Genomic DNA, 12,246 nt, shown 5'->3' on the forward strand with positions numbered 1-12,246 from the left:
TTTTTTTTGGAATGGGAATGAATATGGATCTCGTCCAGTCAGCCGGCCAGGTAACTGTCTTCCAGATTTCTTGGCACAACCTGGTGAGCACACCCAGGGCAGCATCTATTTACTGAAATTTGTCAACTGGTATTCCATCAATTCCTGGGGCTTTATTTTTTGCCAAGTTCTTCAGAGCAGCCTGACCTTCCTCGTTCATCACCATTCCCTCTTGATCACATATTGTTTCTTGAAATCAATAGTATACTTTCATTAATTGTGTTATAAATGAGGATGCATTGGTATTGAAAGACGCTCACAGTATATAAGTCAATAATCTAAGTAGAGATAATTCCTCAGTCTCAAAGACAAATATTGCATAAGACCATTATTACATAAATAGTATAGAAATAGATCCTGTACAAGGATCTGGGATGGGGGGAAAGGGTGGGAGCAGAAGGGGAAAGATGGGCAGGAGGGAAATCACAGTGTAACACAATCTAGTGGGGTAGGGGTAAAGGAAATGGGAAGAAAGATCCAGTAGGGATCTGGAAAGACACGGCAATGGTGGTTAATTTTATAAGACATAATGAATTGTAATGATTGTATGTAACACAATGTGAATGAAGGACAGTGTGAAACACAAAGTACATGAAACCAAACCAATATATAAGAAATAACTTAAAAAAGAAAAAGAATGATGACACAGTGGTGTGGCTGGGGCACATTAACCTTCAAAAATGCTCACCAGCACTTGGCTGCAGACTTTTCCACTGCAAACCATTGTGGAATTTTGGGTTGTTTCTTGGTGACTTGTTTGGGTTTTTTTTTTCCCCTTTCTTTTCTTTTCTGGTTTTTTGTTGTTTTCTTTTTTCTTTTAATAAGAGAGAGGAGATAGAGGAGGGAGCAAAGCTCTGCAGCTAGGTCCAGACTTGCCCCTTTAACAGCCTCATTTCATTTGACTGCTGCTTCCATAGGTCTTGATGCTGGATCCAAGTAAAATCAAATCGTTGACATTAAAAGAACAAAAAAATAAAAGCACTTCCACTGTTGTCAAGCTGGTCTTGATTCATGTCAATCCTTCACTGGGTTTCAAAGGCTGCAAATCTTAACAGGTGGCTTTCTCTTTCTCCTTCCAAGTGCTTGGTGTGCTTCAACTGCTAACCTTTAGTTAGCAGCCATGACAGTTAACCTACCACACCACTCGGTACCTCCAGAAACAGGAAGTGTGATTTATTCCCCCAACAATACTTTATGCAATTTATGTCTTGTCTTTTTGTGCTGGCTAGGACCTCAGTTATACTACTAAATAAAAAAGTGGTAAGACTGGACCTTCTTGCTCCTCTCAATTTTATGGGGAAAATAATTTCTCAATTTCTATTTCATGATTTAGGTTTTTGCTTTAAACATTTTTTTTATACTTTAAAATAAGGGAGTTATAATGAGATAGTCTGTAGGACACTGCACTGCTCATCCAGAGGCTACAGCTCTCTGGAAGTTCAAATCCATTAGCAGTCTGCTGGACAAAGACAGGCAATCTCTTGCCGTGGAATGTACAGCTTTGGAAACCCAAAAGCAGGTCACTTCTGAGTTGGTTCTGAGTTGACATCATTAAGAGAAAGATATTTTGGGGAGCTCTGGTGGCCTAGTGGCAAGAAGCTGCACTGCAATCCCAGAGATATAGCAGTTCAAATCCACCAGAAGCTCTGAGGAGGAGGGGCAATCTCCTCCTGTACCAGTCAGATCTAATTTGACAGTACACACAAGTAATAAAATAAAAAATAAAAAAAAGAAAGAGAGATTTTTAAATACTTTCAGAGTTACAGAAAATGTTACAAAGATAGTCTGGAGAGTTACTATATATCCCACATTTGGCTTCTCCTGTTGTTGTTATGTGCCGCCTAGTCGTTTGCGACTCATAGCGACCCTATGACAACAGCCCTAAACCCTGCTCTATCCTGTGCCAACCGCACTGCCTCTGACACACCCATCCCGATTACCCCAGTCACCGAATCAATCCATCTCATAGAGGGTCTTCCCCTCCTGCGCTGTCCCTCCACCCTTCCAAGCATGATGTCCCTCTCCAAGGACCCGTCCCTCCTGGCAACATGTCCAAAGTATGACAGACGAAGCCCCAGAATCCTTGCCTCCAAGGAGTAGCTTGGTTTAATCCTCTCTGAGATGAATCTGTTTGTCTTCCTGGCAGTCCATGGTACATTCAATACTCTTCTCCAGCACCACAGCTCAAAAGCATCCACTCTCCTTCTGTCCTCCCTAGTCATTGTCCAACTCTCTGAAGCATAACAAGCGATTGCAAAGACCATGGCCTGTATCAGGCGCACCTTAGTCTCCAGAGAGACACCGTTGCTCCTACTGTAGGATATTATTACATAGTATTATATAATACAGACCCGGTTTAGAGGTCATATCCCCACCCCTGCTCTGAATTTCTCAGAATTCCTTATTTTTTTAAAATGATCTTGACAGTTTGAGGAGGACAACTGGTATTTAATGGAATGTTCTTCAACTTGTGTCTGTCAGATGTTTTTCCTGAGAGTCACAGCAGATGAAGAGCCGTCCTTGTCACATCATACAAAGGTCTATGTCATCAATATAACTTGTCACCATGATAATGACTTTGGTGTTCTGGCTGAAGACATGTTTGCTAGGTTTTTGCAGTTACTTCTCCCTATCATATTGCTATGAGGGAAGTTCAGTACCATGTCCTTGAAGGAGGAGACTCTACTATAACCTACTATTACTGTTACGTGCTGTAGAGTTGCTTGCGATTCATAGTGCCCTGTTGTACAATAGCCCTCAACCTTGCTCCATACTGTACCAACCTTATTGTCTGACACACCTACTCCCAGTACCCCAGTCACTGAAACAATGCATCTCATCCAGGGTTTTCCTCTCTTGTGCTGTCCCTCCACCCTTCCAAGAATGATGTACTTCTCCAAGGATTGGTCCCTCCTTGCAGCATGCCCAAAGTATGTCAGATGAAGCTTCAGAATCCTTGCTTCCAAGGAGGAGTTTGGTTTCACCCTCTCTGGGACAAACCTATTTGTTCTCCTAGCAATCTCTAGTATAATCAATACTCTTCTCCAGAACCACAGCTCAAAGGCATCAATTTTCTTTCTATCATTACTGTTTAGCTTTCTGATGCACAGCAAGTAACTGCAAAGACCAAGGCCTGGATCAGGTGTTCCTTAGTTTCCAGCTGACATGGCTGCTCTGCAGTATTCGAGAGGACCCTGATAGCAGACTTTCCCAACCCAATTTGTGTTGGGTTTTGGGGAGGTTTGTTCTTGGGGTTTTGGGGTTTGTTGTGGTTTTTTTTTCTGTTTTCATGGTTTATTTAGCATAAATAAAACATGCAAACAAGCTTTCTATTCGTTTTCTTCGCTGCGCAGTCTGGCATTGGGATTGGTGACTCTACTGGCCAGTCAGGCTGCTCTTGGCACAATGGCTTTGCGGTTCTGGAGGAAATATTACGCGCAATCTCATCACAGGAAGATTTATTGCACATCAGCAGCACCTCCAGCTCCTTGACATTGTGGACGAGGAATGTGCGGAAACCACTGGGCAGCATGTGCTTGGTCTTCTTGATGCTCCCGTAACCAACGTTGGGCATCAAGATCTGGCCCTTAAATCTTCTCCAAACCCTGTTGTTGCTGATGCCTCTGGACTTGGGCCAATTATGCTTAATTTTGACATAATGGTCTGACTGGTGGCAGACGAACTTCCTGGTCTTTTTTTATGGTCTTTGGCGTCACCAGGGGTCTGAGAGCAGCCATTATGCCAGTGGGAGATGACTGCCACCTCCCCAGAGCGCCGAAGGAGAGAGTGCAATTCGGTTTTTTATTTCCTGGCTGCTGGTACCAAGAGTGTTGATTGTAGAGCCAAGTAAACAGAAGCTGTTAATAATCTCAATCTCTTTACCTTCTATCACAATGCTGCCAATTGGGCCACTGGTGAGAATCTTTGTTTTTTTAATCTGAGCTTCAATCCATAGGTTAATTTTGAATTTTTTTTCTTTTTTAAAAAACTTTAAGCTAACAAACTAAAACCAAGTGCCTTCCAGGAAACCCTGACTCATGGTATCTAGAATGGAACAGTGTTGCTTGAGATTTTGAAGAAATCCATTGATAAGCATTTCTTGCATTACCTATCTATGGAATACTACTGTAAAAAAATCAAAACAATTAGGAATGTTTCTGTCCTCTAGATTAATTTAAGATTTAGTACTTAGTTACATATTGCAATTTATTGTTATGCTTGACTGGAAACCCGTTGCTTACGCATGGATCAGCATTTAGCAGAAGGCACAGAATTAAAAGGCCTAATCATTATGTGAAACTTTCAGAGATTTTAGAATTTTGTTTGTTACTTCAAAAAATTCAACTCTAAGAAATGACTGGACATTAGTTCTACAACTGAAAAGTCACTAAAAACAGTACTTTATTCTAGCACAAGTTGAGATGACATCCATTTCTAGTATTACTCTTCTGCTGCCACACACACAAAAAAGGGCAGAAATGTTTTGTGTTCTTTTCCCCAGGAGATCCATATGAATTCCCAAAGGGAGAACAAGCAGATCTCTAGTTACAAAGGAAACAAAATTACAAAGTCTGATAGAAGCAAAAGGGACTGTATAACTAGGAAACTGGTTACAAATATTTTAATTATTCAATCTTTACTAAAACAGCACATTTACTTTTAAGAACTACTGTTTTCTAAACACTGCTAAATATACTGAATAAAAATCTCTGATTTTGTGAGGAATACAGCTAAATTAGTTTAACATACAGTTCTGCACTATCAAACCAGCGTATCATTGAGTCCTTATTGGAAGAGAATCTCAAATATTTTCAAATGTGGCATTCATATGGCTATAAAAACATCTTAGAGAATTAAAGACAGGTATAGACAATGAGAAGGTACTGTTAAAAATAAGATACAATTCTTGCAGATAGGATTTATACAAACTTTGTCCTAAAACACAGAAATGGATATATCAATTTCCACAGGGAAAAGTTTCTGAGAAGTCAACAATTTCTTTCAAAATTCACATTAGGAACACGTTAAGGTTTATGAGTTGATTCAATACTTCATTGTTGTGCCGCTGACTCACAGTGACCCTATGTACTGCAGCTCTGAAGCCTGCCCTGTCCCGAGTCCGTCTCACTGATTCCTGCACACTTACTCCCTCTGCCTTAGTTACTGTATCAATCCATCTAATATGGGGTCTTCCTCTTCTGCACTGTCCCTCTACCCTTTTGAACATGACTTCCTTCTCCAAGGACTGGTCCCTCCTGGCTAAGTGCTCAAACTATGTTAGATGGAGAGCTTCAAAATCCTTGCCTCCAAGGAGAAACTTCCTTTCACCTCTCCAAGAAAGACCAGTTTGTTCTCTTGATGGTTCATAGTATGTTCAAGACTCTTCTCCCAGCAAGCTGTAAGTGTTAACAACCTCAATCTCTTCTTCATCTACCATGGTGCTGCCAATTGGCCCAGTAGTAAGAATCTTTGTCTTCTTGATGTTTGAGTCCATCCATATTGAAGACTACAATCCTTGACCTGCAACAGTGCTTCATGTCCTCCTCAGTTTTAGTAAGTAAGCACGTTTTTTTTCTGGGAATAATTCATTCATTCAACCAATACATTTTTATCAAACAAATACCACAATAACTTCTTTTAATTACTGAGGCTACCACTGTGTGAATAAAATCAACAAGATTTCTTCTCTTTTTCATTTAAATGTTATCTGAGGACTTAATTTTTTGTGCCAGGTATTATTTAGGTATTAGGGATAAGGCAATAAATAAACCTCCCTCAACAGTTCTGTACTTGTTACATTCCATTTAGTCGGAACCAACACACACGTGGCCTCCAGTGGGTTTTCATAGGCAGTTAATCATATGGGAGGTGACTGTCTATCATTCTCTACCAAAGCAGGTGGTGGATTCAAATTATGTGTCTTTGGGATTGCAGGACAGCTTCTTACCACTAGGCTACCAGAGCTCCCTAACACCCAAATAGACCTTAAGATCCTAGCAGGGAAGCAAATATAGTAAGATCAACAATGTCAATTGGTATGAAAAGCAAAGCAGGAAGGGCTTCTGCTGCTGTACTTAATTACCACTCAATTCTGACTTCCAAGGGTATAATGTTGAGAAACAGATCACAAGGCATGTCTTCCAAAGCATCTCTGGATAGGTTTGAACCTTTTAGCTATTGTCATTGTTAGGTGACTACAATTCACAGTGGTCCTAACAACAACAGATCTGAACCGTGGCCTGTCCTGCACCATCTTTACCATTTCCATTGTGCTCAAGGTCACTGTTACAGTCACTGTGACAATCCATTACACAGAGGGTCTTTCTCTCTGCACCTGACCCTCTACCTTCCCAGCATGCTGTCTTTTCCCCCAAGGACTGGCCCCTCCTGATAACATGCCCTAAGTATGTGTGCTGTCTGACTGGTGGCAGAGTGCTTTTCTGTCTACGCTATTTTAGATGAGGGTAGTTCTTGTTGAGTACTGTAGAGTTGGAACTGATGTATAACTGACCCTTCGATGGGATTCGCACAGGAGATTGCCCATGCTCCCACAGAGCACCTGGTGGCCTTGAACTGCATGCCTTCAGGATTGCAGCACACCTTCTGCAAGTGACATACGTCACTTTCATAGGTTCACGTCTGCTGTTATCAGGAGAAAAAACTGAAGAGAGGTGAGAGAAAGTAGGGAGACCAATTAGAGGGCAATCAAAATAATCCAAAAGTAGTCTGATAGTATCCTGGATCATTCCTGGTAGCTGTGAAAGTTGTGAGAACTGGTCAGATTCTAGATATATTCAGAAGAATTGGTGGAAGGATGAATGAAAAAGGGGAAGAGTAATCAATGACTGAAAGATAGAACTCCCACTGCATTGAAGAAAAATCAGGATAAAACAAAGTTAAAGGAAGATCAGGAGTTCAGGTTTAAAAAGAGTAAATTTGAAATGATTACTAGACAAAGAGAAGAGTTCTGGTAGCTGAGTAGTAAGGAAATGTGCTGCCAATCCAAAGATGAGCGGTTCAAATCTACCAGCTGTTCTGCAGGAGAAAGACATGCATTTAACCCCCCCAAAAACCTGCTGGAGGGTCAGCTATTGATTGGTTCGGACTCAATGATACACAAGAATAACAAAGAGACTATAGAGAAAGATTTTCAAGGTCATCAATTTACAGATAGTATTTCAAACCATAAGACTAGAGAGATCAATGAATGCAGACAGAGAAAAGTCCTAAGAGGCAAAACTTGAAGTATTTCAGTACTTAGAAATTAGAAAAATAAGAACTAGCAGAATGAAATCTCTAGAGACAGAAAGTAGATTAGTGGTTGCCAGAGAACGGAGGGGAGAACTGGGAATGGGGTTTTTTTTTTAGAGTGATCATATGGTTCTGAAATTAGGTGGTGGTGGCTGAAAAACCCTGTGAATTTTATGGTGTATGAATTAAATCTCAATTTAACAAAAAGAATTTGCAAAGGAGATGGAGGAGCAGACATTAGGAAAAGAGGAACTCAAACTTTTACCCAAATAACAATAAAAACTGAAAAGAAATTTTAAATTTAACTGATCACCGAATTCAAGAAGGAAACTTGGTCACATGTCTAAAGAGAAGCTGTGTATATAATAATACTGTGATAACCTGACCTGAGCTGGGTGGAAAGTTCCAGAAAATATGAAGACGACATCTTTTCAAAGGTGGAAAGGTGTGGCCCTCAAAAAAAATCCTGTCAAGTTGTGATTCTCATAGGTTTCACTCTGTACTGGGTCTTCAATCTCTTCGTTTGCTCCACCCTGCTTCACAGGCAGAAAACTAAGGGCTTATCACTTAACCTCGCTGAGTATGACTCATCTGTAAATGATGTTTATATCACTACCTATTTCACAAATAGATAAGGAGTTCATATAAGCATACAAGTTTTTCTTCAAGTGAAAACAGTTTCTGGAGATGATCTGCACTATTTACTCTTTGTCTTCCATTGTAACTAGCAAAGAGCCTTAACATATGTGCAAATATTGGGTAAATTAATATATTTATGGATACAACTTAAAATAGAAAACAATACACAAAAGTAAACTAGCATATACATCCGTTTTAGCTACCTCATATGTAAAAGAAAAATAAAGCTCACTGTTGAAATGCTTTTAAATAACAAGATAAAAAGAAATTTGTATCAATTTTGCTTTTTCAAAAATTGTTTTTTGAGCATGTTCTGGTTACGGGTTTTTCATACACCCTTCAATCTACCCTGAAGGGCAAACTAGTGAATCTGACAGAGAGGACTACGTCATGGAGCTCACATTTCTCCTCTTTCTTAGGTCTGGTATGTTTAGGGGAAAATAATCAACTGATTGAAGAAAATAATACCTTGTTTGAATACAAAAGTAGAGCCCTTGCTAAAAATTAAACCCCACCTCCAAAATCCTGAAATAAATCGCACACTCTGTATAGTTTTTAAGGTATTTTTTTCTCTTGGAGGTTAAGTATCTCAGAGTAACAAGTTTTATATGTTACAGGTATGTGGTAACACTAATGATGCAATCATAAGCAATTACTTAGCAGCTCGCTGCCCTTGAATTTATTCCAACTCATAATGATCACAGCTAAACTTACTAAGCATGCGTATTTCCTTAAAGCATCTACGACATAACCAACGATGCAAAATAATTTTAAAATTAGTAACTGCTAAAAATGAACAGAATAAAATGTAAGGCAGTTTCCTGGGAAACTTAAAACTGAGTTAATTACATGAAAAATTGTCAACTTTGTAATCTGCACTGAAAAAGTTTTCTATTATGAAATTTATGTATTTTCCACTAACCCTCATTCTTGAGGTGGCTAAATCAATTACTAACAATAAAAATGAATACAAACCATAAAGTCAATAGACACAACAGACTAAATAAATGACAAAATCTACTTATTTAGAGCCTTTGTAATTCTGCTTAAAATACAGTACTAAATTCTTTAATTATGGCTAGTCAAAATAGAATGCTTTTCTATAGAATTAATGTCCTGGCTCATCAAACAAACCATGTTGTAATGACTCATACAGATTTCTTCTTGACTAAACTTGATTTTACAAGGACTTGAAACATGCACATGATTAGACAGGTGACTGCTCTGGGCTAATGTATAATTTCCTTACTGGATGAATACAATTTTCATTTTGCTTTCACACCATCTCTAAAATACTGAAAATAAAGCCACTGTAGCACTCTTAATTCATAAATAACCCACTAAAATGGTTCAATTTAGGATTAAGTTTATCAGTGTAACTGGTTATTTAACCTAAAGAAAGTTGTTACATTATTTATAAATTTGATTCTAAAAGAAAACAGTATTGAAACAAACTTTTTATTCCTGAAGAAAAGGATAATCTAAATCAATGGGAATTTGTAGATGACATACCATGATCATTTCTGCTGCGCCCTGTACTCTTGCTTCTACTGAAAACAGTTTCATAAGGCACCATCACATTTATTCAGAACGCAGCAGGAAATACTGAAGTATGCTAATGTGATCCACAAGCCAGATACAAAACACCTCTGACACTTCCCCCTGCTTCTTTAAGATCAGCTGAATGGGAAAGGCATTAAGGCAGTCTTAAGATATTAATGTAAGGAGTCACAAACTGAAAGAAACTTACTTTGGGGAAAAAAGAAAAAGGCCCAAGATTCATTCTTTATTGCAAAGAAGGCTGTAATTCCTAGCTTGTGGTCAGTCCCACTTGCTATTTTGTATATTCACATCTTTTAACCTACAAATAGTAGGTACTAGTCAATGAATTTGGAAGCAGGAGTGGCATCCACTTCCTAAATAACACGCCTCTGGAAACTCCATGAACTTTGATAAATGTCAATAGTTGTAGAGGGGCTTCAGGCCTTTTGTTCATAGGGTTACTATGAGTGGTGCTCGACTAGAAGGCAATCAATAACAGTCAATTAAAGGCAGAATTTAAGGTAAAAAGCAAATCTGTCTAGGTCTCATTGTTGAACTGTACTCAATTCCTTCCATTAATGATAACATTGCTTACTAAACAATTAATATAAGCAAGGCATTGTGTGTGCCCTTCAACGTCATCTCATTTAATCTTCACATCAATTTAAAGGGAGGAGTTATTACCAATCTCATTTTAAAGTTAAGAAAACGGATGCTCAGGCTTATTGTGTACAAAGTCACACAATTACTGAGAATGTGAATATTAAAACTCCGGTGTCTCAGGTCTCAAGCCTGGGCTGTGTAGCATTATGTTATTCTGTCACTGATAAAGTGACAGAAGTGTAACACACAGATCAGTCAATGCTGAACAGGTGATCAGATTCCTTATTTAAGGATTCAAACTGAAAATGTCCACAGATATACATGGTTGAAATGGTAAAAAAAAAAAGTGTGAAAAAGTCACTAGAGCATACACAACAACTAAGTGTCTTGAATGGAGAAAGGTATTAAAAGTAAAAATTTGGGAAAAAAAAAAAAGTAAAAATTTGGAAAAAAACAAAACTTGCTCAGGCTGGTTTCACACTGAACAAGTTTCCTGAACAGATGTAAGAAATGTAGCTTAATTTTGGTTAGCACGATTTAAAGACCACACAGAATAGTCTATGACACAGGATGTACATAAATGTCAGTCATGTATAGAGTAAAAAATTAAAACACTTAAAATTTGAACAATAGACATGTATTTATACTTGACTGATGAACACAAATTTCACTCTGAGTAACTAAATATTGACGGTTCAAATTTCTGTCTTTGATGTCCTGGGTGTCTCCTTCAAAGGTAGCTAGCTGGGAAGTCGTTCTGGTCCCTGACTACCTCCTCCCTCAAGCATACTACTCTGATGGTTGCACTAGTGTGAAGCCAGGAGCACACTGGTTGTCTTTGTGTTATGAATTTCTCTAAAATTCACTGCTGCATCGGCTGCTCAAGACAAAGCTGTCTCCTGTAGATATCAAGCTACTACTTAACTTTCAGCTTTGAAAAGTCCTAAATCTGGATAGCTTGGCTAGAGAACCCGAGGCTGAAAGCAACACTGTAGCTATAATAATAGAGCTCAATTTTGGAATAACTTATCTTATTTTCATGATGCAGAAGTCTGGGATGTTTTCTATGAGACAAACAAACCATTTTGCAAGAAGGAAGAGCTTCTGCAATGAAATGAGGATATGTCACAGTCTCTTAAGGTAAATTTTTTTATTCTAGTAGAGAACTGAATTAAGATCTTGTATCAGAAGATCTTGTGTTGGGTTCACCAATAATAATACCTATCTGGACCACATACGAATTTAAGACAGAACATGCTCTTTTCTAGCTCACTGGACAAATACTTGGCAAGGACAATGATACACCAGGCACTGTTCTAAGTACCAAAGGTAATTATCCAAGTGACTATAGGTGAACTAATAAATACTAATTCTGTTAACAACATTCCAATAAAAATGGGTAAGCATTGAGCCATTTTATGAAAAGGAAAAACAAAGTATTCAGAAAACAATGGAAAAGCATATACCTGGAACAATACATATCCTTCTCTATCATCATTAAAACAAATATCAAACAAAAACTCCTTCCTGCTTTTGAGACAAGTCTAACTCACAGTGACCTCCATCAGGTTTCTGAAGCTGGAAATCCTTCTGTGAGGTGACTGCTTATTTTACTTGTGAGGAGGGCCTACAGGGAACAAACTGCTGAACTCAGCAGCCTGACATCACACACTACGCCTCAGGGTCTCCCAAGAATGGTAGAGCCTGTGACAAAAACCAAAGCCAAACCCACCATCACCAAGTCCATTCCAACTCAGTGTTGGTATATGACAGAGGAGAACGGTCCTACAGTGTTTCCAAGGCTGCCAATCTTTATGGAAGCAGACTGTTAACATCTTTTCCCAAGGAATGGGCTGGTGGGTCTGACCCACTAACCTTTTGCTTAGCAATCAAGCATTTAACCACTATACCACGAGGATGCCTATAAAATTTTTGGCAAGAGTAAAAATTATCAGAAATACAAATCAAGCAAATTATACATTAAACATACTGTTCCGGTTTAGAGTTTGCTTCTGGGAATTCTGACTGTGAAAAAAATACTTCCTTTTGACTGGACTCTTAAAGGAGCCAATTCTTCTGTTAATAGTGAATAAAGCTGGCAAGGGAAGTAGGGAGGGGGTTGATTCTTAAATGTCTTCACCATATGGCTGCAAATGTTAGGAATTTAATTTT

At 38.7% G+C, this 12,246-nt stretch overlaps 1 protein-coding gene across 4 annotated transcripts in view; it reads right to left on the reverse strand.

Annotated features, from left to right (window-relative positions):
- RTN3 (reticulon 3) overlaps positions 1–12,246 on the reverse strand; it is a 69,167-nt gene that overhangs the window by 54,714 nt on the left and 2,207 nt on the right. The gene's annotated exons all lie outside the window — the stretch shown is intronic.

Source organism: Elephantulus edwardii, unplaced genomic scaffold (assembly GCF_000299155.1).
Source record: "Elephantulus edwardii isolate Elephantulus edwardi_28Jun2011 unplaced genomic scaffold, EleEdw1.0 scaffold00328, whole genome shotgun sequence".
NCBI classification, from domain to species: Eukaryota; Metazoa; Chordata; class Mammalia; order Macroscelidea; family Macroscelididae; genus Elephantulus; species Elephantulus edwardii.